General features: G+C 27.7%; 1 protein-coding gene across 1 annotated transcript in view; it reads left to right on the forward strand.

Annotated features, from left to right (window-relative positions):
• Positions 1 to 801: 801 nt before the first annotated feature.
• The window catches only part of LOC148235747 (arrestin homolog), a 107,302-nt gene continuing 84,307 nt past the window's right edge, over positions 802 to 23,796 (forward strand). The window contains exon 1 of the mRNA XM_088184055.1: positions 802 to 1,082. The gene's annotated coding sequence lies outside the window, so the exon portion shown is untranslated. The remainder of the gene's footprint in view (positions 1,083 to 23,796) is intronic.

A 23,796-nucleotide genomic window follows, 5' to 3' on the forward strand; every position in this document is an offset into this window, starting at 1 on the left:
TTCATCCTAACTAAATTGGCTAAACTTAGTGTCAAACTAAAAATCATATAATTTTTTTTAAAGACAGTAAAATTGATGTAAAAATATATACATATAGAGTTACTACATATATTCTATTTCTCCTTTTTACATACAAGAATAAAATTCTATAAAGCTATAGAATATTTATTTATACTAATCAAATGTTTTTTTTAAGGATTTATATTGAATAAATATTCTTAAAAATGAATTAACATTACTCAAAGCTTTTTAAGAAACAGTTTATTTCCGAACCATAAAATACTATAACTGTTTCTGTATAAATAAATATGTTGCTGAATTTTTTATACAACTAGTAGAAATAAAATTTAATACATGTTAAATTATATTAATTTTACATATATTTTATTTTAAACGTTACTTCATATTAATATATCAAAAGAGTGAGCTATGTTTTTTCTACTTTCTCACAGCATACATATTCCAAAACGTCGCAAATCTTCAAAGCTTCTTTCTGCGTATATAATATATTTAAATTTTGCTAATTCCACGCGAAACGTGCCTTCGCTTATCTAGATATTTGCCGGTATGAAAAAGCGGAAAAATAGCGCTTGCGATTATAAAACTTTTATGTAACGCCGTAATCCAAAACCCATCCAATCGAGAAGCAATATCAGAGAGTGGTTGTTCACGGTCGTAAAAATATTCCTTACATAACGAATCCTACTGCCTACCGTACATACAATATTATGAAGATCATCGAACGTTTTGTTTTTGTTGTGTGTGCAACTCTTATAAAGCAACTTGCGCGCCTAGGTAGCTGTCAGTAGACAGCCGACAGTACGCAAAAGTCCACCGTGCGGACCGGTACTCTGCGCGTTAAGCTTAAAAGCTCGGCAAAAGCTCGCTCCATAGCAAACCGCACACTAGGTATTCTCGGGGAAAAGTCGAACATGTGATTTGAACAATCGCTTCATTAAACTCATTGACGGTAAAATATGTTTAAAATAAAAATCAGTGGATTGTGCCTGTGTATGTGCGATATGAAAACATCGGCTGTGCTCATATGTTGAATGTTCAATGATGATAAACAAATAAAAAACGTGAGTTTACATTATTGTTAGGCTTAATAAAATTTTAAATAAAATAAATCTTTGCTACGTTACGTCTGATGTAATTTAATAGCAACACAATAAATAAAATATTAATGAAATCATGAATTTCGTTCCAATAAAATAATATTATTATATAAATTAAATTTAATCTGAAACTGTCATATTGTTTGTCTGATAAATATCTGATAACGATACGATTGATTCATCCATATAATATTATTACCGCACTTATTTTATCTTATTTGCTTAAGTGTTAATTTGATTCGATTATGAATACGTCACATTATTTATTCAATATTTTTAATGTGCCTCTTAAATGTAAGATATATTATTTGTTATTAAAGTCTCGTTTTACTATTTACTATATTATATATTGAACTAAATAGGAACAATAACACGTATATAATAAAAAATATTTAAAAAAATAGTGTGCCACTTAGATGTTCCTCTGCTTTTTACACACGATTTTTTTATATGATACGCCGGAAGTTTTCTCATATAAAAATGTTTATAATAGAAAAATATTTTTTAAACAATAATTTTTTGCCTGCTTTTGACGCAAATCTTTTAATTTTGGAAGATTGAATATAGAAATAAAATAAAGCTACTTTTAAATAGCATTAAAATAAGACAACATTTGTCAAAAAAGCTAAATAGTTTAAATAAAAAATAATTCAGCATATTACATCAATATTTTAATTTATAAATCTAATGCTGGAAAATAATTTCAACTATTGTATAAGAAAAACACGTTTTTATAATTGTTTAAATATAACATTGATTTTTAAAACTATCAAACCAAAAAGTGTTGTTTTAAAATTGTTTTTTTTTTACTGACATTTAATTAGCTTGATTTATGAAAACAGGTTAAATCCATAAATCTTTCATTTAAGATTGCCATATATATACCAGAGTAAATAATTATATATTTTTAAACCAAACTTTCTTCAAAATCAATTTTATTAAGTAAATGGGTTACTGAAAGTTAAAGAAATATAAAAAATTTAACGAAATTTTAATTTTAATTAAAATTAGACAGCATTTATCAAAAAAGAATTTATATAATAAGCGATTCATCACATTATAACTATCATTTAATTTAAATATATCTCTAGAAAAATATTTATTTTATTTGTAAGAAAAACACGTTAGAATGATCAAAACTAATAAAGCAAAATAATTTACATATGTGTGGTTTTAAAATTATTTTCTCTGGCTGATATGAAATAAATTTATATAAAAGTTGGTTAAATCTATGAAACGTTACATATAGATACTACAGAGAATAAAGATCAATTTTGAAATTTTAAATTGTGTATGAAATGATTTATTTTAAATATTTAAACTATAATACTCTCCTTATAAATAAATAAAATTGAATAAATACCTATAGAAATGAAAAAAAAATGCTAAATTTTGTTAACATAAGACAGCATTGATCCATTAAAAAAATTAAATGATAAATAATTAATGATATATATTAATTTTAATTGTAATAAGAACAGGTTAGAATGAGCGTTCAAATATAACATTTAACTATTTAAGCAAAATATTTTACATGTTATTATATAAATTTAATATATAAAAGAAAGCTAAATCTACAGTAAATAAATATGTATTTTTAAATTAAAATTTGTGTGAGAGCTGAATTTTTATTTATATAATAATAATTAATTATATAAAGTCTTTACAGCTCAGTGCACGTTTACAATAATACTTAGCAATGATATTATTATAAAGGACTTAACATATTTTTGTATTGTTACCAAAAAAGGATGAGCTCTATAGTATTTAGATACATATTTGAAAATGTACATATATAAATAAAACATTATTCTTAGAATACAGCAATACAATATTCTATAATATATAGAAACGTAACAACATTCAACGAGCAATTTTACTAGATCGGTTAACCGATACATTTTTATTTAAATATATATTAAAAGATAGGTTTAAAAAAAGGTTCAAAGACTTATATGTATGTGATATAAAAATGAGCGGTATGCGTTATTAAAATACTTATTTTCGTTTTAATCATATATACGTTTGTATAAGATAAAATAAAATTATAATAAATTAAATGCCGAATTATTAAAGATACTGTGATAAACTTTTTATGTATACCCTACATTAAAAGGTATATTTCTTTGGTAAATATCGATTTCCAAATCAAACAAATAAAACCTTTCTAAGAATTTGTATATATGTGAATGGAACAACTTAAATGATGAATGATTATCTGGACCCAAAAAGTCTGAAAAAAGGTTGTTTTGTAGACATACTAAACTTTTTGTATCATACTTATACGAATTTTAAAATAGCCGATTTTTCAACTTTATTTCTATAACGTTAAATATTGTTAAAAATAAAACTTAAAAACAAGTAGTATAAAAAAATAAGACAGTATTGCGCTAATAAAAAATAAAATATTTTCTTAGCATGACACTTATTTAAAATAGCTTTGAGCGTGTCTTATATTTAAATATATTACTTGTTTTAAATTTATAAAAAGCGACCTTTTTCAGACCTCTAATGTGTCTGAACCTTTTTTTAAGTGCGTATTAAATAAAGCTTATACAATAATATATATTTGTTATTATTTGCGTGCTACAATTTCTTTTTGCATATATTATTAAGCATATATATTTTTATTTAGTACTTGAAAATTGAATTTTGATAAAGTTGAAATATTTATAGTCTTAGCTGTCAAAATATAATGAAGTTAGACTCACATTACATACGAGTTTTTTGTATCATGTAATATGCATGACATGAATGTGTAATATTAACGTCAAAATACATGAAAGAGATTATTAACAATATATGTATAATATATATAATATTAACATATAAGCTGATTCACTTGTAGGAAATAGTTTCAGGAGCAAATTTGGACAATGGTCAACGGTATCATTACTGTAAGGGTAACAAAGTTCAGATGCCCACATCTTAGTTTAAAAGAATCTTTATTATGAAACAGTTTCCTTTGAACTACCGAATTTATTTTTAACAATAACCACAGTTTTATTTTTGTGACTCAAACAAAATTGTTTCAAAGAAATCAAGATAAACATTGACTAAGAAATGTTTAATTATAGAAAAGTATATAATCAAACTGAACGAATCTTTTGTAAGTAAATCAATCTGAAGTCTATTAAGTTTAACACTCGCGCTTTAAGTTTTGTTACAGAAATTACTTTATATAAAAGTATATAGGTGTAAATATCATATAAAATAATGATTTATTATATTTTTAAATAGTGTCTCATGAAACTGCCAACAATGCAATGTATTTTTATTTTTTTATTGCAAATTCCCGTAATTAGCATAGAAATTAAATGTATTAATTCCCTTTAGAATGAATTTTTGCAAGGACAACCTATTCAAATTTTAATAAATAACGCATATTTAGTCGTTAATGAAAACATTGATTATATTAAATAATAATTTTAATCTGATATTGTATTTTAATTTATTTTATATTGCCGCAAGCTAACTATGTTTAACCCGCCGTTGGTCGCGCGAGTATTGCATACGCCGTTGGTCGCGCCTGAGCGAATAGCCGCCTCTCAGTTCTTTTTTTTTTAAGTTTAAATATCGAATATTTTTTATTTTTTTTATTTTTGGTATATTTTAGTGTTGAATATATAAAATAAATAAATTCTTTAAAACTTTTATTTACATAACGAAAGAAGAAAAATAAAATAATAAATATTTTAAAAGTAAAATATATTTTTTTTAGATATATGTTTAAAACTTTAAAAATAACATGAAAAAATATATATTATTTTTGATCTTGATTACTTTATTACTTAGTTATGCAATCTGGACATAATGCCGATAAATATTCTTTGCATATTGGGTTATAGCACATGTGGCATTTTATGGTGATTTTGCGATTTTTTTCCTAGGGCAAAAATTACATTTTGGACGATTCTATTCACTTGGTTTTGTGTGATGAATTATCGTAGTGTCAGGTTTCTCTCCTAAATACTGCTATATTTTTATTTGCAAACTTTGCGATAAATTTGTTTAATTTGTTTAAATTATCTAAAGGATCGAAAAAAAAATTTAAAATATTTTTTTTGTACTATGTATCAATAGAGTTAAATAAAATATATTTATAAAATAAATTAAAAACATAATAATAACAACAAAAATAGTAAATAATAATAAAAAGAAACTAAAAAAAAAAAAATTTCCAGCACGAATCTAACCCGCATAAATAACGATTTCTCTCGATTCTTGATATAACACAACTAATATGCAAAACCAAATGTATATCGAATTAGTAAACACGTGTTTGAGCCTGCAATATTGAAGAAAACATAATTCTTGAAAAGTAGAGGGACCCGCAAGTTAATATAATGCATACAAAAAAAACGGCATCAAAAAAACCGATAGGGTGAGCGCTGCGCCGCCGTGCGACCAACGGCGGGTTAATTAAACTCAGGATCAACGTCAATTTGATCTCGATTAGATTACGAAAGGGATAAATTGAAGCTTGATTGAAAACTAAACAAAATTGCTACGGATTTGTGTGAATACTGTATTTTTATATGATTTATTTTACTGAGCTGAAACATTTGCATGTACAATAAAGTATGGATATATATAATCCAGAGGCTTGAAATAACGACTCCTTGTAGTAATATAAACCCTTTTCCTTTGGTCCGGTCGACATTTGCACGCTAGCTCGTCTCGCTCTTATATCAAATTTTCAATTCAATTTCCCCTGAGTAATTTTACCCTAGACTACGCTGGTATTTTGGTAAAAAGAAAGAAACGACATGCAAAACGGGTTAAATTATTTATTCTGGTGATGAAAAATGAACTGATGCAATTTAAACTTTTATATTGGGTTATCACACGTGAAATTTTGCATTAAATTTTAATAAAAAAACATATTTTTTGATCAAAATATTATCCGGCTTGTTCAACCATTGAAAACTGGTAATAAATTTTAATTTATAATATTTAAAAAATATAATAAATAATCTATAACAATTGTTCCGACTAATTTTTGAATACAAATTCCAAACTCAGAGCTTACAAATTAATTCACTAGCTTTTTATAAGCTATTCAAAAAAGCTCTTAAAAATGCAGTTTAATTAAACTAGAAACAGAAATATTTCTTTATAAAGCCAATGAATATCATTTGTCACTAAGCTAATCGATATATTTGTTAAATAAATCCTTCTCAAAATTAGTTGTAATTAAAACTTAGATTTTCTGCGACTCTGTGTTTCAAGCACTAATTGTCTATTTTTCACTGAAAATAAAGGTTATATTTAGAAATTTAGTAAAGTGCTATCAGTACTTAAATGTGAGTGAGTATATAATGTCGGTGGTTTCATGACTGTCCCTGATTTTCTCTTCCAAGAAGGAATCATTAGTACACCTTGAAATGTTTTATATAGATATTTAGCCTCGCTCTTTAAAGCTTTGAATTGTATTATTCTGCTCATAAATTCGTCGCGCTTTAATGCTAATTGCGTATTTTGATAAAGCTATGTGCGTAACTGCTTTTTACTTTTGAGACTCTAAAATTAGCCCTTCTTTACACAGATATTTTTATATATTATTATGCATTATATTATGTACACATATTGCATTTTATTTATTGAATTTTTTTTAATTAATAAATATTACCAATAATTTGCCAAATTTATTTCGATCCATAACGATCTTTGCCCAAATAATTTCATGATTCGACTGTAGCTAATCGAGAAATACAAAAATCTCACATAATATTTTGGATGATACGCCACAGATAATTAGCGACCCACGTAGCTAGAATCGCTGATCTGTAGAACTAATAATCACATATGCATAAATATCAATAGAGATTTATCAATACCTTTGTATATGCACGGCTTAGTTCATTTTTTAAAATCGTCACTATTTTAATTTGAGGAATTAAAAATACGATCAGTTGAAAATTTAAATTCATATGAGATTCGAACCCAGAACTCTTAATTATTAATACCATCGTTAAATTGCACTGCAAGAAATGTTTAACGTAATTAAAATTAATGCACAAATTGCCATATTTAAAAAAAATATAAGTTACTTAGATTTCTCGCTACGCATCCAAATAAATGCAATGCTTTATTTAAAATTATATATTCACGATATGCTATTAAATAACTCTTATAATTTAAAATAAATTATTCAATAATCTATTGTTACACAGTCAAAGTAGTTTTTAATACTTGAATACATTTTTTTAATATTAAAATCTGTAGGGAACGTGCACTTTTCAAAAACGTATTAACCGTGAAAAAGGTAATTGTCGCATATATGCGGTAAAGTGTTTTTATAACTAATGAGACATTAACATCTTTATTGGCCACTCAGGGCCTTTAAAATAGCTACTGTATTACTGAATCTTCACATGCTTAAATATTATAATAATAAAACTAACGGAAATAAACAAATCTAAGTTCAATCTCAAATCGTCACGATTGGTGCCCATATTGAAAATATGTAATACAAAAAAACCCTTAATCTACACCAAATATATATAAGCACATACATAGCGAAACATATTTATTTCCATTCGGAATGCACTTCCGACAAGAACTTGGATAAAAAAAATTTACCAGTTACTCCCTACTTGTATCACATCAGAGATCATCTGAACTCGCACTAAGTAGAGCTACGCTAAGCATTGACTGAGGAAGTAGCCGCTTCTCTCTTCATGTCAACTTAAAAATATACGGTTCAATCCGATCTTTTCGAAACAACTGAATTTTACAAACGTAAATAAAGCTACGAGATCATCACGTATTTATATAAGCTACACAACCGCAATAAATATTTTTTTCTGATTATTGATGCACTGGTGAATAAATCTCAACATGTATTTAAAAAATATACTATCTATTTTGTAGTTCATTAGAATAGCGCATTTTCAAATAGCCCTAAACCACCTAAATAGACGATCATCACGCGCGCTTCTACCTATGCCTTCGCGAATATTTATAGCATAAATTTAGTCTTACGCTCAAGGGGTGGTCCCGACATTTTAACTATTAGTAAATTACTTAATTTAAATTGGGTTTGACTATAATATTTACTAAGCTAATGAAGTTCGTATCGAGTGTTGTATGTTTATACCCATATATTATTTAATTTTAGCCCCGAATACATGGACGTGACGCAAAATGCTCGATTCTATCTGATGCTAAAAAGAGTGACTAAAGGTAAGGTTTTACGACAATGTTCGAGAACCAGGAAATAAACGGGTGTAGTGTTGTCATTTAGCCGGTATCAAAAGATTTGTTGGACAATCTTACTGAAACGACAGTTCTGCCATCGTCGAGTTTGACATTTCCTGCCCGAAATTTTACATTACATGAAGTATGTAACCTACTTTATACGCTACATATGTGTATACATAGCATATGTACTATATCGTGATTGAACACTTTTATGTAAATCATGTTTCTTATTATGTTACGAAATATGTATATGTACTCTAATTTAAAATTATCAGATTTCTAAAGCCGGATGCTTTTTTTGACGTTTTTTTAATATAAAAAACGTTTAACTTATACATAAAAAATGACTATGTGCACTCACAAATATACTTTATTACTTTGATCAATGATATACACGTGTTTATTTAGGGCAGTAGACGTCAGACTCAAAGAGCATACTAGAGAGCCACTTATCGACTTAAAGGTTTTTTTTAAATCATGTTTTAGCCAGGGGTTGTAAATATGGATTTTATGGTTGTGAGTTTTAACTTTGAAATGCTTAAGATCTTCATTTATAAAAATAATGAAAAGTTCTAAAATTTACATTTAGAGATAAGTTAGTTTATCTATAAATGTGCGTTTATTTTAAATACTCTTAATGTTTTTATAAAATTTAATTTTTATATATATATTATTCTAACCGCTTAAGTATTAGTTTTTATTTGGGATTGAATATGTTCCGGAACGATAAAATTAGAGTTTCGCCATCTGCTTGCTCAGATACAGTACTAGAGAGTCGCGATCCCGTCCCTTATTCTTACACGTCACGGCCAGGACGTCAATGCTTAAAAATGCTTCTCTTGCACGAACCATCTATCTTCTCAAACACGAGAATGTTTTCAGTGATAGCTATAAGAAGCTTAAAAAAATATGTGGGATGGTGCCTCTCTATTTTAGGTATACAATATAATATTGCATACCATTAATATTCACGTCACAATGACCATATTTGTAATAATAAAAAATACAAAAATAGATTTTATCTGGTACACATCTGGTACAAACATAAATGGGTTGTGCCAAATACTAAAAATGCTTGACGAAAACGTGGCACAGGGGTTGTGCCACCGGACAGTAACTGTTGGCGGAAACATGGTACACATTCAGTGTTATAGACCTGTATAGTAATAATATTTTTTTTTAATTATATATAAATTTAAACTGAATGGTAAAATGGCAACTTTATTTTGCTTAACACAATCTAAATATTTAGGTCTAGAAAAATTAAAAGTAATTTTTTGCTTTTTTAATAATACTATTATTGTTGTTAGGGTCTACGTGACACAGGTTCTGTTTTTTTTGTGTGAAAGAGAACTGCAGCTGAAATTTATTTATATATTTTTTTTTAATTATGACAAAGACGTTACGAATAGTTAATTCTATAGTGAATTTAAAGCAAAAATAATAATGTGTAAACAGAATTGCTGAACAGATTTTTTTAATTCAAGAACACGTCGTTATGATTAAAATTTATTGATTGATAAAAATCAGAAATACTGCTCTAAAAAGAGAAAAACCTGATAAACCTAATAAACTTAATTGCTTTTTTAAAAAAGATATATTGTGTCTGGAAGATCAGTGATTATCATATAATTCTGATCGATCGTCACAGATTAGATTTAACTACATTTTCTTAATCTCACGAATCGAGCTAAGGCATACATATTGAGTATTAAAAATGATTTAATAACAAGCTACAGTAGATAGAGAATATGTTATATATATTTAATAAAAATAGACGTGTGACTTTCAGACTCACTAACTGCTTTGAAGATTGGTGTTAAAGATAAGAAAACGGCGTTTAAAAATGAATAGTAAAATAAATATTATTTTTATAACGTAGATTTACTTAGTAGATATTTAAATATAAATTTTATTTATAATATAATATATCATAGATAAAAGATGTTTATTATATATAGTATTTAATCAACACTAAATTATTACAACACGTAAAATAAATACTGCTTTACTAAACCTATAATGCCATTATAATAAAATACGTAATATTAAATATTTTTCGTTAAGCTTACTACGCCAAGAATAATCTTTACCGAAGTTCGGAGATCAATTTAATTTTTCATCTGAATATGCAGATAAGTTGGTTATTTCATTAAAATGAACATCTTGTGGCAATTGGTAATATTTTATACAATTAATATATTCTAATCATTGTATGAAACAAAAATTGAGAGAAGTTATTCTCAAGCGATTGATTCGAATTTTAATTTTTACTACTCTTTACGTTCTCGCAGGCACAATAGAATATGAAGCAATCAAGACTCAATTCATCTCATTAATTATAGCTTTACTGCTAATAAAAGCAACATATTCTTACTAAATTTACTATTTAATTACTTATATACTTCAGACAAATATTTTTTTTGTAATCCATTATTTTTGAACTAATAAATATTCCATTTCCACAATAACGTATTTAATAGAGCGTGATTTATCGATGCCAATAAAACCTAATTTCCAATTATGTTTGCCTTAAGCACACACTACACTCCCACACACCATGTTTAATTGAATATATAAAAATAAAATAACACACAGAAAGCCCATCAACTTTTGACGGCAAATTAGAGCCCAGCTCCGGCACGTACACAAATCACGTGACCGAAATACGTCCTTATTTCGGTTATATCCTATTCATTCTTTTCTTTTCTGAAATCGCGATTTCAGAAGCCATAATTCACTCGGTCACGTACGAACGTGCAGCAGTTAATTTTTCACCGTAAACTTTTTTCATCCCAGTCGACTCTTCAGCGCAGTTTTACCCAACCCTTCGTCTGAGTTATTGCCAAAGTAAACACAGAGATTCATATCAAACTGGAATCTAAACGCGATTTTGCATTTCAAAACACATTGAACATGCGAAAAAGTTTACACAGATTTTGAACCGCTGCCAAAACATATCTATCAGAGACACTTTGAAATTTACGCTTATCTCTTGTGCCATTCCAGCATCAGGGTTTTGACGCTAATTCGTTTCATTATAACTATTCAGCATCAGTATTTTACATACATTCAATTACACGCACGCGTTAATTACTTCATTCATAGAATCTAAGCAATTTATTAGCCTGTTTAAGAAACATAAACGTTTAAATTTATCGGTGCGAAACAAAAAGGGGTGTTTTCAAAGAGAGTGTATTTTTAAATGACTATAAATATTACGGAAAGTCTCGAACGAAGCTCTTTATACACGAAAAAGTTTTTCCTGTTTCGAAAACGGGCTTCTACTGAAAATTTCATTGTTTCTTAAGAATATCCAAACTGTTTTCCAAGCTTGATTACGCTATTGTATTGATTACGAGAATTTACCTTAAATTAAATTATTTCTCATTTAATAATGAAATATTGCTATTTATACTTTCAAAACTAAAAACATTTATAAAGTTATGACTTGGTGTATTTATTTATTTTAACGTTCAAATAAGTGTTGAATTCACTGAGCGTTAAATTATTTCTAAGAAATAATAAAATTAATTTTAATCGGTAGTTAATTTAACATTTTGAATAACGAGTACAAAATAATTTGTACACATTATTTATTTCGATATAAATCGAGATATTTACTTTAAATTTGCATAAAACTGTGAATTTTTTATACAGTGACCTTTGGATAACCACAAGAAAAACACAAAATAAAAATCATTGAATTAAAAAAAATCAACAAAAAATATTTTTTACAATGCATTAATTTAAGTCAGTACAAAATATTTTTTTTAAAATCAATTTCATATCCTAATTTAACAAAATTTTATTATTTGGCATTATATAAATATAAATATACAATATATACTTAAAAAATAAGGCATTGTTGTAAATTAATTAACTAACACACCTTAATTTTATAAAATTAAATAAGGCTCAAAATATATACCAGTAAAAGCGATAATTGCACACAAAACCTGTAATATAAACCCAAAACTAGATGTCCAATATATTTTGGAAATTAATTAACGCGAGTACCACTAGTTGTTAGGATAAATCCATTTATATATTAGCGATAGCATTTACAATTTACGTTGCACATATCGATTCCTAGCATTGTCATTACTAATGCTTTAGTAGTTCTGAAGCAAATTTAATATATATAAGTGCATGTTTGAATATATGAGTTTGTATGGATGTACATACATATGTCTGTGAAATGCTCGACATAATCGTGCATTGGGGAAATCTGACAATTCATGATGATCAGATTTATATTGTAATAAATCAGCAATAAATCCTTATGTATCAGCAAAAAATCACAATTTCACAAAATGAATCCAAAACTGTAATATTTAGATTTTTTTTATAAATGCTCATCGGCTTACAACTTTCTGCAAGAGCTCAGCGAATCGTACCTCAATGCTCCCAAAAAAAAAAGCGTCGGGATACAAAATCTTAATATAAAGGTGTCTTAAAAACATTTTCTGAACTTTTTGGTTTAAGTGGGATTAGAGGTATTTGGTTATCAAAGTTTTTTAAATTAAAGATACGGTTTCAATAATGAAGTGAATTTAAGTAATTAAATCGCGTTTCTCATAACAAAGCCGAACGTATCGGAAAATCATCGACGTTTAAGGAGAACCTTTATTTGCTCTCAAGCGTGATTCAAATATGTTAAATAAGAATGTTGCTAGATTTCCATCAACATCGTAAAAATGTTGTGATAGTGAAGCAAATTAAATAATATTTCATTTTGTGTCACTTAAAAGCAGATGATTGACGAAAGTTCATCTTCACAGAGAATCTAAATCACATTGAGAGACAGAGTCCGTAACAAATAAAATACATTTAAACAGTTTCAAATCATTGGCATACAAAAGAAAACTGGACTTTATACCTAACTGTCTAATATTACTCAAATAATAATATATGACTAAATTTTTATAATTATTTACGATGCTTAAAACTTTAATTCAAGTTTTTCCTGTTATGAAAAGTTCATAGATTTATAAAAAGATTTATAATAAAATTCACATTAAAGACTTATTCAGATTCTTTAAACAGATCTAGTATAAAAACTGTAAGAATCCGTAATTAGATGCTATTAATATTTATGTAGCGCTACAGGAAATACCGATTTCTTTGTGGCACATACACTTTAGCTAACGATACGTAATGCAATTTTAATTTAAAACTCCATTTCTTCGTTTAATAGTGCGTATATCACACTAAAGCGTTTTTCTGGATTAAAAACGCTATTCAGAAAGTTTAGATAATTATCATTATATACATCGCCAGTTGAGTAAACCGGCTCGTATAAAATGCAGAATTATTTTAATTTTTAGCATACAATGTAAGATTATATAATTTGTGTTGTAAAGTAAACCTTATAATTTTGATTGAAGAGCTACTGTTTAATATTTATTATATTTATAACCTGACTATACCTAAGTTCATATACGTAAATTATTATTATGTTGTATTATTCAAAGGTATTATGCAAAAATAACATAATCAAAATATGTTTATGTTAAGTTTAACACATTTATTTATACACAAATGATAAATTTTCCTTTCATTACCATGAACTCTATTTGCTGAGTATATTTATTTTAGATGCTTTAAAGTAATGCAAACTAAATTTAGTTCAGTATATATGATACGTTATGAGTATTATAGACTAACTCAACAAATGCAAGTTTTGAGAAAATTTACTACAATGATATTTGTTAATAAATGTTTTATATTAGGTTCATATTTTGTTACTTTGAATAATACACATACCGAACCTAATTAATTAGACATTCGATTTTGTAATTTTTCTTCGACAGGCGTAAGCCCAATGCATTACAATGGGGTAAATCTGTACCAACTAAGAAAGTCAATCAGATATAATGAATACCTACAAGTAAGTATAAACCAACAAAGTCTAGGAATCGGTGACATCTATATTAACAATTATAAATAATCATAACCAATGAATGTCACTGCAGCTGGGGTCGGTTTTTTTAATAATAGTTCATTTTTTATAAATAAAAATTTTATTGCCGTTGCCGGGGCTCGAACCCGCAACTTCAAAGTTACTAGTCTGAAACGTTACGGACCGTAACATAAATATTTCCAGGGTATCAAAATAACTGACACATTAGCTGCAAAAACCGTATCCGGATAAATGGTTCGCAGCATCGGTATAAATTTATTTACTGTTGCTAACAATAGAATTCTTTATCTCGTTTCCTTGCGGATCATTTGATAACCGTCTGTTACTCGTGTGACAAAAATAACATGTATCCTTTCGTTCTTCAATAGTATCATGTACAGATTGCTTCAGAAAGCTCAAAAGTCGTATTTTTTTACAAATTCCACCTCGAATAATTTGAGCTTTTACTTTTTTAATTATCTATTATTCGTCAACATATAATGGTCACCTACTCTTATTTATAAATCTCTTATAATTAGAGAGTTAAAAAATTTAATTCAACAAATATATGTTCCTATATATAATATTTAGGTAGAAATGTATTTAAGTGCTTTGAAATATTAAGGTCCGAATAAACTCATGGGTCTAATCAACACCAGTCAAGGTCGGATTATTGAGTGGTTGGAATATGGGAAATCACGCACTTTGTGTCGGATTTGCAATTTTTTCTTTTGCGTATTATTCTTTTAAACTAAAAGATTATTTATTATTTTATCTGTATATAAATACTCATAAATCGTACGCTTTGTATAATATAGGTATAATAAGAGTTTATATATAATTATTGATTAAAAACGACACCTGCTTTTAATATTCCAGACCCTTATTATTCAACTATCATTAAATAAAGACAACAGTTTACATGCCATTGCTTACTAATTATACGAATTAAAATATAAAATGCTATAAGCTAGGAATGATATGAAAACAACTTGAAAAACGTTAGTCAAACAGAATATTTATCGTAATTTTCATATTAAAAAAACATAATAACTAAGTGAAATTGCTCTTTAATGTAAAAAAGTATTTTATCCACTAATTTAGTTTAATGCTTGTAATATAAAAAATTATATTACATAATATTTTATTGAAAAAAAATTAAATATATAGTCGAGTCAATTTTAGTCTTGTTATTTTTATTGGCGGCGGCTAGTTATTCTGATAAATGTTTAAAGGAGGTAGTTTTTTACTGTTAATACATTTATGTGATTTGACTCATATCCTACAATTTCGCCTACATATTTTATAAGCAAACCCATAAACACATATATTATTTACATTCACCCGACTTAGTGGCAGAACACGCATTGCTCGGTAGACTCTTAAACCCGCCAAATAACGCACGCGTTTTCGTGGTTTTCCGTGGTTAATTAAGCCACTAAACATAATTAATATTTTACTAAAACCTTCCTCATCCAGCTTGTTGTATTTTATATTTCCGGTTTTTCTGCGCCAGGAACAAATTATATTTCGACACACAGCGAGAGAGAGAGAGAAAGAAGTAATTATGTGAAAATTTTATAAATTCACTCGTGCAACACACCCCTATAGGTTTAGGGGATGTTTTCACACCTAACAAACTGTGAACGCCTATGAATAAACATGCCGCTCAGGACAGTACAATATATAACATTATATAAAGCGTTGTTCATAATTGTAAAATGTGTTAGGTTTAAATCCCTGTTCTAAAATTATTTAATTATTCGAAATCAGAGTTTTATAGAAAGTAATAGTAATGTAATATTTTATAGGATTTTATATTTTTTAACAATAGTTATCTAAAACACAATAAATATAAAGAATACAATTCACACTTGTTTTGTCTGTTCAGAGGTATAGTTGAATCATTGCCAGGAGTTTGGAATCCCTGACCTATAAGTGTTCTATAAAAAATAATAATAAATAGCTTTCTATATGCTTTTATATGTTCATACAAATATAACTCAAAATATGCTTAGGATGAATAATAGTTTTCACATTTGTTTTGTCTATTCAAAGGTGTTGTTGTATCTTTGCCAAGGATTTGGATTCTCTGACTTTTCACGGCAATTGTTTATACACAATAAAAAACATCCCCTTATTGAATTTCACTTTTTTTATATTAATACTTATAATATTTGCTTTACTTTTAGTAAAAAACATATATGTATACATTTTAGTGTATAATTTATTTTTAGTATAACTGTCGTTGCTTTATTTAGCAGCACTTCTAATTTAATAAACTGTAAAATCTGCATTGAAAATTAAATAACTTGGGTTTCTTTCATTCAATGTAATCATTTCATAAAAATCAATAAAATACATATTGTAGTAATAAGCACATTGTGATACAAGGGCAACAATAATTATTTAGATATCTGTATTAAAAAAATATATATGTATTTCAATTTTTATATTATTTTCGACCTCTACTTTTTTTATATTAATTACATTAATTTTCGTTCGAGACGCTCGTGATTTTTTATTAAAATTACTCGAAAATGAATATATATTTATATCAGTATTGTATCAGACTGGATGTTGTCACAATAACACATTATGTACACGTGTAATGCATTAATCGAATTATATATAATTATCAAATAATTTACGTGTATCAGTATATACACGTGTATCGCATTAATCATATCATTACTTATGAATAAATCAATCAGTATTTAGAACCAGAGGATCATACGGTCGTATTATTCATGAAGCATTCTTACTCTCCTCGCTGTGCCATAGCATTCGTTCATCGGAGACAGTGAAAAAAGTGCATGATATACATACACCTAGTAACTTATATACATAATATTCGTAACGTACTTTGTGACCTCTGATTTTAATATATACAGCAATAAAATGATTGAATGAATGAAGCAAATATAAAATAAAAATATGACTTTCAAATGTAAATACTAGAGACAAATAACAATTCGATACAAATACAAGTAGTCAAATGGAAGTTTAATAAATTCGTCCGTTCAATACACCCTTTAGGGCTTGGGGGATGTTTTCGCACCCAACGAACTGTAAAAGCCTCTGAACTAGTTCGCCTTTTAGCAAAATTTTACACCTCGCATAAGATTAATTTGCGTCAAAGGCGTGCGCCGTTCGTGTCGCGTCCTTAAAACTTAAGAAACTGCCGCTTAAAGTTGAGAGAGAAAGAAAAGTCAGGTGTTCTGTGTACTATTTGAATGAACGACGCGGTCCATACTGAAAAACGGCACATGTTACACAGTTTTTGTTTGTGGTAAACTTTTGAAAAACAACGTTTGTTTGCCGCCGCTCGAAACGACACTTCCCTTTGAAACCCCATCCCCGTCGTTATTATTCTTTATTGTTGAGAAGCATCACGAATAATGAATGCCCTTTTTCGTGAATAAATGACGTAAAGGTCCGACGAGAAAGTTGTGCTGTATATGAAGGTCGGTATCGATTTTATGAGAGCCCTGGCCGCAGTTCACATACAGCGCAGTTAACCTCTCGGTTGGAAATAAACAAAATAACTCGATTTTGACCTATCCCACCAAATGCTCTAATTTAATTAAATAAGTGATTCGAACATCCCTTAAAACATAGACTCAGTCTCATTAAACGAAAATATACAATAATCAAAATTCTAGTATATTTTTATTTTAAAATATGCTTAGTGTTGAAAAATAGCTTTTTTAATTTTTCACCAAAGACGTAAATATGATCAAAACCAGTATTCATATTGATCGTAATTTCTCGACATGTGATATAAGTCAGGCACTACACATTATTATAACTAAACCGCATAAATTAAACATTTAACCGTAGTAAAAATTTAACTATCCAAATTTATGCTTGCAATTCGTTACTTTAACGCAATTAAAATTAGTATTTTCATACAAGACCTTAAGTCAAAAAATCAATGCCACAGCAGTGTGAGATTGTAAAAAGCTTCGCAAACGCAAGAATGCACACAGAAATGTCATTTTGTTTATTTTATAGGATTTAAATGATATTGTTACTATTTTATTTGCATATGAAATTTGTGAAAACTATCAGCGAGCTTTGCAACTCTCGATACTTAAGGCTGATGTCCAATGAGAGGAGGCCATACGGTCATGGACGGGCAAGGTCAGAGAAGGACTCCATCATACGATCACCGCAGTAGAGAGGAACGAACCTCCATTACACCGTCACTGCCACAACTACAAAACCTCTGAGGACCATCTACTGGACATCATCCCTCCGCCAAGATCTCCACAACCACTCGGAGAATAACGTTACTAGCATACCATAGTTTGTCGCAATATTTGTAATATTATATAATAAATTATTACTAGTTTCCAACGGCGTCTTTCTAGCTGCAAAGTCACACCCTTTAGGATTAGAAACCTTAAAGTGTTGACCTTTCGACTTGATATGAACACGCAAAATTCAACACTCGAAAATACAATTTACTGGTTGAGTTAGTAAAATTATATTTATACTAACGAAAATATAAATATATGCTGTAACATATACACAATTATCTATATTAGCTGGATAAAATAAATAATATACAATAAATTTTGCTATCATTAAAAAAATATGTATTATTTTGTCAAACAGATTATTGGAGATTTTTAAAGCTAACTGTAAGCAACTACAATGATTTCGTTTATAGAGCGCTGCTCCATTTTTTATATTGGCTTTACAACCTAAGATGCGTCTTTCCTCATTTTTTTTATTACATAATCTTTCGTAACTATTTTTTATTGACATGTGATTAACATGTCACATTAAAAAATCAATGTTGGATAATACGACATAATTAATCTATATTAGAGTATCTTAAAGAACATAAAAATGATATATTACGTGTTTGCTTATCCAGAAAGAGAGACTGGCTTTGACACAGCTCTTCAAAGACTACTTTATATTAAACTGCCTACTACAGCCATATTAATAACCCAGACTCTTTAGCATTCGACAATGTCACCCGAAACTGACACTTAAATTAAATTTGTATATTAGTTAATTAACTGGCAGATACACTTTGCTAATATAGTCCTACCCCAATATAATAAATGTTACCACTCAATATATTACATTAATACTAAAATTTAGAACTACATCAGCAAAAAAATTATGCGACCCCCCTGCTAAAATATATACGCATACATGATAAATATTCACTGTTAAAATATTTATTGCGACGGATTTTTAAATCCTAAGCTTTCCTTTTCTAAAACCATATAAAAGTAATTCTACAGATAGCAAAAAATAATAATAACACATTTACAATATATTACATAGTGGAACACACGAGTGAACCAAATTAGGCGCTTCTAATCGTGTTTATATTTATAAATTATATTGATAAAATTATAAAATCAAATAAAGACCATCTTGACCTAACAGTTTACCTTAATGCATCACGATAGTCAAAAAATAATACACAACAAATATATTAAAAATAATACATGGTAAGAAAAAAATTATAAGATATTCAAATTAAATTATACAACTTGGAATAGCTCCTTGTAGCTGACATTAAATAGATCAATGATAATATAAATAATTAACTTATATAGTTTCTGGTATTTTGCAACAAAGTAGCTGTGCAAAGATAGCAAATGTCTGGTTTCAGATTGTGGTTTATCGGTTTATGGTTTAAAAATGTTACATTAAACTATGAAGCTTGTTTTATTAGGTTTGTTAAAACTTTTCATTATAAATAATTTCATTCAAAAAGCATGAACATTTTATGTACATTTTATTATTTTATCATATATTATTCCTATTCCATGTATTTTGTAGTAAATGTAGCGTTTTACAGACATACAATAAACATGGTAAATTATGAGCTGAATAATAATAGAGCAAGTGCTAACTCAACAGTGTGAAGACACGAACATAAAAGTAAAAACAATTAAAAGACACGCTACAACCACAAAACCTGCGAATGGCCCAATATATTCGTTTCATTGCCCTCAAGAGACTGTAGCAGTGAAATAGTTCTAATGAAATACTAACTAAATATACGTTATTTTCACTTTAAAAATTTTCCACACAGTCAAAACAAAATAAACATCGTAAAGTAAAATATATAATTTATTTCTAATTACTTCATCGTATGATTTTTTTATATGATTATTCACTCGTATAAATATCAAGTTATCTTTAATGTTCCTATTTTTATTTTTTCAGATGCAATAATAATGATAGCATTGCGATATCATCTAATATTTTTTAAGTATAATTTTGGTTAAATAACGTATGCAAATAAAATCGAGACGGCCATGACCTCTTGCGAATATTCACACCTGTTATCTTTAAAAGTAATAAATCGAAAAATCCCTTCAATGCCGTAATGGTTGTAATTTATATTTTATAAAATAGGGTTTGACTTTATCCGTGTTTCGATCAAAGTTAAAAAATGTGCTTTTATAAATGAAAAATTCGACGCATTTTTAAATGAAATATTTAGATAATGAAAACACGAAATAATTTACAAAATTTATTTGTACGCTGACAAAAATAAAATATTAAAATGTGAGATAGACTATTTATAAATTATCGGGGTGATTTTATTTATTATATCCTGTTAGATAATTTTGATAAAATATCATTTGTATTATGACGTCTCCATTCTAACGATGCAATAACATAATCTAAAAATGAGGTATGTCAAGACCACTCGAATAAAGTCATGATCTTTTGGACCTCCTAAAAACAAAGTTTGTCAGCGTCATAATATTTACGCCAAAGTACTAAAAGGCCAGTGCCAAGTGCTAAAGTACGAATAGGTGCCGATGCTCGGATTACACATTCCAAGTTACGTCGACGTAGTCAATTTTTACTGATTAAGAATCTACCGTTACATACGGTCCAATACGTTTTATTTTAGACAGTCGCAAAAAGTCTGGTTTCTCTTATGCTCATCAAGATTGGTCAGATTGGAATCAAGGATTGGAAGGATCGTAGATAATTATTTATTTGAGACACTTCCTGAACTTATATTCTTACATTTAGTAGGAACTTGAATTAGACAGAGCTACGTTGAATTGACCGAGACAACCCTTATATTCCGATAAAGCGGGTGCTTTCCACTATGAACGTTCGTTCTACAGTACTAAAACAGTCATTTTTGGTATTTTTAAAGTATATAATAGCATAGTGAAATATCATACTATCATTGTTTATGGAAAATGTTTATTTATTTTACGTTCATAATCATAGTTATTCATTTGCGGCTTTTAGAACAATTTAATGTTCTATATTATATTAATTATTAATAATTGATAAAAATACTATGAAAATTGCTTAAAAATTATAGAGACGTATAATTTTTGTTGCACAATTTTAATGTTGAATGAAATAAAATATATTCCTGTAGTTAATTTATACTAATTTACGTTTAAAACCTACATTTTCTACGCCTATTTATTTTCATTTCTAGATACGCGTTTCTTATAAAAAAATCCTCTGAAACAGAAATAAACTGACCTATACTTTACTACAGTTTATTTTAAGCCTATTGTTACCGTTGCAATCAATAAATGAGAAGTTAACAACTCAAACAACACTGTATTAAGGTCAAACAACAGCATTGAATTATTTTGATATATTTAAAATGCATATTTAAGGGTAGTGGGTAAATAACTTGCACATTTTACCAATGTGCTATTTTTTATGTATGGTATATTATTTAACCTTAACGTTTTGAACAATTTCAATTTATTTTTTTCTCGTCATTTTTACACTTGTATAACATTTTTAATTAAAAAACTTCTTAAATAAGTTAATTCTGAATCATTTTTCGCAAAATTCTAATATAATTGAGCTTTTCGTATTACACACTTAATACGATTTTAAATTCTGTCTAATCAAAAATGTATATAAAGTTGCTAAATGTAAAAGCTCAAGTTGAGTTATGTCTGTATTAACATTTAAAGCGCGTCTAAAAGTGATAAAAAAAAATGTTAGCGCTCAATATGCTTTACGACACGTTAAAATATTAAAAATAACGATAACGGTGTCTGAGTGTTATTATTTCGCAGTAGCAACATCGTTTGACATATGAAACAAGAAAAATAAATGGCATTTGTATTTGTGTTCTCACATTACATACGGAACACAAACAGAAAGAATTTAATTAAATTGCAATAAAATATGTAATGGTAAAAAGAAAAACAGCTTTTCTTTACGAGATTTTCGTTTCTGCAACCCCATAATTGTCAGGGGTTGCCCTTTGAACTAGATCATTAAAACAGATACGACTTCGAATTTAATAAAATCCTTTTTATTTAATAAAAAATCCATTTTTCTATTGAAAAACCTATGATGAATGGTGCAACTATAATACGAGTGTTTTTATCGGAAAAAATATTGCAATTACTCTTCGCCGCCATTTTGACAACTAACCATTTCCGGGCGACGCTTTTTTATGGTTAAATGAAACCGACCATGACAGCACGTTCTGGAAAACTATTTAATATCGTACTGAAATTTATTTTTCCCATTTTTTATTTTATACTACACCTACACGTATTTATTTTTATATACTATAATGAAGTTTTATTATTAATTAGTGCTGGCGATGGTGCAGTGAATACACAAATGTATTAAAATGCAAGAAGTTTTAAATTTGATCTACTCTCTAATTGCAACGTATATAATATAAAAACAAGATGAAAATATACTAGGAATAATTAAAAATAAATATTAAGTATCAGTACCAGGCGCTGAATTATTTTTTAATTTGTTTGTATATCTTATGATTGCTACTAATTTAATTTAGTGAAAATATATAGACCTATTAACTTGTGCCATATTTGCGATACTGTTTATATCATTAAGCTTAATTTGTATTTGATTTGATACAAATTTTTATTTTTTTTATCTGTAGTTAAATCTCCATTAATATTTAGAATAACTTTTTTCTCGTTTTATTTTTTGGAGTATTTTTGATAATTGTTCCAATAAATTAGTTATTATCAGCATCATCAAATCTTTTATTATAGTGATCAATTTTGATTTTTTCCAATAAGCATATTTGTGTTATTACCATTAGTACACGAGGAAAGGATCATAAAATATATAAGCATGTTGTATGCTTTTGCAAGACGAAATATTTTCCCCTTTTTGTTAGATCGTATAAATATTTCGTCTCCAAAAATAAATCTGAATATACAAATTAATATTCATATAGAAGCTTTTATAAATGGAAAAATACCTATAAACATTTTTAAAGACCTTTTTTTACCTCGGGCTGGCGTAAAAAAAACACTAACGAACGATGCATACCTTTATCGCTTAAGCTTACTCGCTTCTGAATTTTCATTGCGAAGCGGTAAAATTTTATACGTCATAATAAATGTTGCGCACACTAAGTCTCACGAATATCGTAAATTAATTGAATTTAAGTCGATAGCGGCAATGCCTCACAAGGTATTAACAGTTCGAGCTAACTTTTACGTTTCATACATATGTACTTTGTATACTTGAAAAGCGTAAACTTTACTAATTAACCAGAAATAACATCATCGAGTTCGCGATTTTCAAGTATTC

Source organism: Plectrocnemia conspersa, unplaced genomic scaffold (assembly GCF_051122295.1).
Source record: "Plectrocnemia conspersa isolate PC_06_02 unplaced genomic scaffold, ASM5112229v1 ptg000004l, whole genome shotgun sequence".
NCBI lineage: Eukaryota > Metazoa > Arthropoda > Insecta > Trichoptera > Polycentropodidae > Plectrocnemia > Plectrocnemia conspersa.